Source organism: Papio anubis, chromosome X (assembly GCF_008728515.1).
Source record: "Papio anubis isolate 15944 chromosome X, Panubis1.0, whole genome shotgun sequence".
In the NCBI taxonomy this organism is placed as follows: domain Eukaryota; kingdom Metazoa; phylum Chordata; class Mammalia; order Primates; family Cercopithecidae; genus Papio; species Papio anubis.
This window is the reverse complement of record NC_044996.1, coordinates 76,088,309-76,093,635: the sequence shown is the minus strand read 5'-3', so window position 1 is coordinate 76,093,635 and position 5,327 is coordinate 76,088,309. Positions and strand designations below refer to the sequence as shown.

The following is a 5,327-nucleotide window of genomic DNA, read 5'->3' as shown; positions in this document are numbered from 1 at the left end:
TCAAGGGTATTCAGTTAGGAAAAGAAGAGATCAAGTGTCCCTGTTTGCAGATGACATGATTGTATATTTAGAAAACCCGTTGTCTCAGCCCAAAATCTCCTTAAGCTGATAAGCAACTGTAAAGTCTCAGGATACAAAATTAATGTGCAAAAAATCACAAGCATTCTTATACACCAGTAACAAAGACAAACAGAGGCAAATCTTGAATGAACTTCCATTCACAATTGCTTCAAAGAGATAAAATACCTAGGAATCAACTTACAAAGGATGTAAAGGACCTCTTCAAGAGAACTACAAACCACTACTCAGTGAAATCAAAGAGGACCTGGAAACAAATGGAAGAACATACCATGCTCATGGATAGGAAGAAGCAATATCGTAGAAATGGCCATACTGCCAAGGTTATTTATAAGATTCAATGCCATCCCATTAAGCTACCAATGAGTTTCTTCACAGGTGGAAAAAACTGCTTTAAGTTCATATGGAACCAAAAAGAGCCCACATCTCCACTTGACAATCCTAAGTCAAAGAACAAAGCTGGAGGCATCATGCTACCTGACTTCAAACTACTTACTACAAGGCTACAGTAGCAAAAACAGCATGGTACTGGTACCAAAACAGAGATAGAGACCAATGGAACAGAACAGAGTCCTCGAAATAGCCACCACATCTACAGCCATCTGATCTTTGACAAACCTGAGAGAAACAAGAAATGGGGAAAGGATTCCCTATTTAATAAAATAGTGCTAGGAGAAAGTGGCTAGCCATAAGTAGAAAGCTGAAACTGGATCCTTTCCTTACTCCTTATACGAAAATTAATTCAAGATGGATTAGAGACTTACATGTTAGACCTAGCCACCATAAATATCCTAGAGGGAAAACCTAGGTAGTACCATTCAGGACATAGAGCATGGGCAAGACTTCATGTTTTAAAACACACCAAAGAAACAATGGCAATGAAAGAGCCAAAATTGACAAATGGGATCTAAAATTAAACTAAAGAGCTTCTGCACAGCAAAGAAACTACCATCAGAGTGAACAGGCAACCTACAGAATGGGAGAACATTTTGCAATCTACTCATCTGACAAAGGGGCTAATATCCAGAACCTACAAGAACTCAAAACAAATTTACAAAGAAAAAACAAACAACCCCATCAAAAAGTGGAGCAAAGGATATGAACAGACATTTCTCAAAGAAGACATTCATACAGCCAACAGACACATGAAAAAATGCTCATCATCACTGACCATCAGAGAAATGCAAAAATCAAAACCACAGTGAGATACCATCTCACACCAGTTAGAAGATATGGCGATCATGAAAAGTCAGGAAGCAACAGGTGCTGGAGAGGATGTGGGAGAAATAGGAACACTTTTACACTGTTGGTGGGATTGTAAACTAGTTCAACCATTATGGAAAAGCAATTGTAAAGCGATTCCTCAAGGATCTAGAACTAGATGTGCCATATATTAGCCATCCCATTACTGGGGATGCCTGCAAAGTTATAAATCATGCTGCTATAAGGAACACATCACACACATATGTTCATTGCGGCACTATTCACAATAGCAAAGACTTGGGTCTAACTTAAATGTCCATCAGTGACAGACTGGATTAAGAAATGTGGCACATATACGATGGAATACTATGCAGCCATAAAAAAGGATGAGTTTGTGTCCCCTTTGTAGGGACATGGATGCAACTGGAAACCATCATTCTCAGCAAACTATCACAGAACAGAAAACCAAACACCGCATGTTCTCACTCATAGGTGGGGAACTGAGCAATGAGATCACTTGGACTGGAAAGGGGAACATCACACACGGGGCCTATCAGCAGGGAGGGAGAGGGGGAGGGATTGCATTGGGAGTTATACCTGATGTAAATGGCGAGTTGATGGGTGCAGCACACCAGCATGGCACAAGAAGTATACATATGTAACAAACCTGCACATTATGCACATGTACCCTACAACTTAAAGTATAATAAAAAATAAATAGAATTAAAAAAAATTTATTGTAGAATCCAAGGCCACACAGGCTTAGGACCAGGTTCTAAGTATCTAAAAATATTGAATGATAACAAAAAGTGTTCCAAATGTGGTGATTCTGATCCATAGTTTTTTTAATAAGTACATACAAAAAGAGTATAAAAGTTTCTGTGAATTTAATGCACATTGGCTTCCAGTCTTCACTTCCCTAAGATTTGATTTATAGTTTTGACTCCTTTACATTTTTGCCTTTTTAATTTCATGATTTTAAATTTTACCTTCAAAACAGATTTTTTTTTAATTGTAAAGAATATTTAACATATGCAGAAATAAAAAGCATTTTGAAATTAGTCACAGTCAATGCAATTATGCTCTTTGGAATCAGTTTAGCTAAATGAATGTAGTGCTCTTGTTGATTGGAAATAGGTGATAGGAAATGCCTACTGTTTGACTCTGTATGGATAATCAAGAGTTACTCAGAATGCTTGGACCTGGGGGTAGATTCTAATTCATTATTTTCCTGGCACATGCCAATTACTAAATAAAAGATCAAATGCAATGTCAAATCCAAAGCCTCAAGAGGAGAGTAAGCTCAGTTCCCAAGAGAACAGTGATAACCCAAGAATGTAGAACTTAATCTAGAGTATATCAGCATAAAATTAGTGCTGTTGAAACAGTACATTGAGGATTTACAGTAATATCTGGAAGTTCCTCCTTATGTACATATAAATAGAATGATGGAAACTTTTTATATTACCTGTTTTATGGACTTATAGAATTAATGAACCAAATGAAAACTGAATCTCCATTCCACAATCAAAATTTTTATTTTTATTTTTAAGGTAACATTAAATGTCCATATTTCTTAAGCCACATTCAAGGAAACCATGTGTTAACTATTTTGGATGTTGCCTCTCTTTCATCTTGTAAGTGAAACTCCAGCAGATTTAATATTGGCATCCATTATCTAGTCAAACCTCTAACATGTTCTTCAAACTAAACAAATTTGGGATTGTCAACATTTTTTGTGTCAATAAAACATGTAGAATTAGTAGGTTCTATGAAGACATGTTTTTTCCTTCCCACATTGGACTTCCAGAAGCCATTTGGATTGGGTTTTGAAGATGGGGAAGTACAGATGTTTCTTGGCCTGAGTCTCTTAACAGTAGAAATGTAGAAGAGAGAGTGAGACCACGAAGAAACTAGCTGTTGACTGCAGGGCACCACCACTGCCTTGGTGGTGGCATTAGCTGGATTTGGGGAAGCCGAAGTACTCTGGGAGGAGTTACTTGAAACTGTTACAACAGCTGTTTGATTAGAATAAAACTGCATGGGTAGGAGCAGTGCCAGCAGCAACAGCCCCAGCCCGAGCCTGGCCACCATTGCTCTGCCCATGTCCCCTCCGTTAGTGTGAGGCACGTCTTGCTGGATTCTGGGAGCTTGGAGAACCGCTGGCTCTAGGTGGGTGCAGGCAAGGTGGCTCAAACAGGTTTTTAAAATCAGTTTTGGCTCATGCATTTTGATGCTCTTTTGTTAGATGAATACATGTTTAGAATTATTATGTCTTCTTGGAGAATTGACTCTTTTATTATCTTGCTATGTTCTTCTTTATATCTGATAATCTTTTCTGTCCTAAAACCTTCATCTTAAATTAGAGTAGTTACTTCAGCTTTGTGTTGGGAAGTTATATACTCCTCAATCCCTTTATGTTTTATGCATTTTGACAATCTCTGTCTTTTAACCACAGTGTTTGACCACCCACATTTAAAATGAATATTAATATAGTTGAATGCAATCTATAGCATTTGTAACTTTTTCTATTTATTGCATTTGGTTATTTTTCCCTTCCTTCTCTTATGACTTTGCTTTTAACTAAGTATGATTTTTTTTATTTACACTTTAGGTTCTGGGGTACAACAGCTTGGAACATGTGGGTTGTTACATAGGTTGTACATGTGTGCCAAGGTGGTTTGCTGCCCATCAACCCATCTACATTAAATTATTTCTCCTCGTACTTATCCCCACTTGACCACCCCAAGATAGGCCCTGGTGTGTGATGCTCCTCTTCCTGTGTCCACGTGTTCTAGTTTTTCAACTTCCACTTATGAGTGAGAACATGCAGTGTTTGATTTTATGTTTTGTGTTAGTTTGCTGAGAAAGATGATTTCCAGCTTCGCCCATGTCCTGAAAAGGACATGAACTCATCCATTTGTATGGCTGCATAGTATTCCATGGTCTATATGTGCCACATTTTCATTATCCAGTCTATCATTAATGAACATTTGGGTTGGTTCCAAGTCTTTGCTGTTGTGAACAATGCCACAATAAACGTACATGTGCATGAATCCTTATAGTAGAATGATTTATAATCCTTTGGGTGTATATCCAGTAATGGGATTGCTGGATCAAATGGTATATCTGGTTCTAGATCCTTGAAGAATCACCACACTGTCTTTCACAATGGTTGAACTAATTTACACTCCCACAAACAGTATAAAGGTGTTCCTATTTCTCCACATTCTCTCCAGCACCTGTTGTTTCCTGACTTTTTAATAATTGCCGTTCTAACTAATGTGATATGGTGTCTCATTGTGGTTTTGATTTGCATTTCTCTAATGGCCAGTGATGATGAGCTTTTTTTCATGTTTGCTGGCTGCATAAATGTCTTCTTTTGAGAAGTGTCTGTTCATATCATTCACCCACATTTTGATGGGGTCGTTTGTTTTTTTCTTGTAAATTTGTTTAAGTTCTTTTTAGATTCTTGATAACAGCCCTTTCTCAGATAGATAGATTGCAAAAATTTTCTCTCATTCTGTAGGTGGCCTGTTGACTCTGATGAGTTTCTTTTGCTATGCAGAAGCTCTTTAGTTTAATCAGATCCCATTTGTCAATTTTGGCTTTTTTTTGAAATTGGTTTTGGTGTTTTAGTCATGAAGTATTTGCTCATGCCTATGTTTTGAATGGTATTTCCTGGGGTTTCTTATAGGGTTTTTATGGTTTTAGGTCTTCCATTTAAGTCTTTGATTTATCTTGATTTTTGTATAAGGTGTAAGGAAGGGGTCCATTTTCAGTTTTCTGCATATGGCTAGCCAGTTTTCTCAACACCATTTATTAAATAGGGAATCCTTTCCCCATTGCTTGTTTTTGTCAGGTTTGTCAAAGATCAGATGGCTGTAGATGTGTGGTGTTATTTCAGAGGCCTCTGTTCTGTTCCATTGGTCTATATATCTGTTTTGGTATCAGGACCATGCTGTTTTGATTACTGTAGCCTTTTGGTATAGTTTAAAGTCAGGTAGCAGGATGCCTCCAGCCTTGTTCTTTTTTCTTAGGATTGT

The 5,327-nt window shown here is 37.5% G+C and overlaps 1 pseudogene; it reads right to left on the bottom strand.

The window, feature by feature from the left end:
• Window positions 1–2,844: 2,844 nt before the first annotated feature.
• Window positions 2,845–3,529, bottom strand: LOC116271883 (annotated as a pseudogene).
• Between the last annotated feature and the right edge of the window lie 1,798 nt (window positions 3,530–5,327).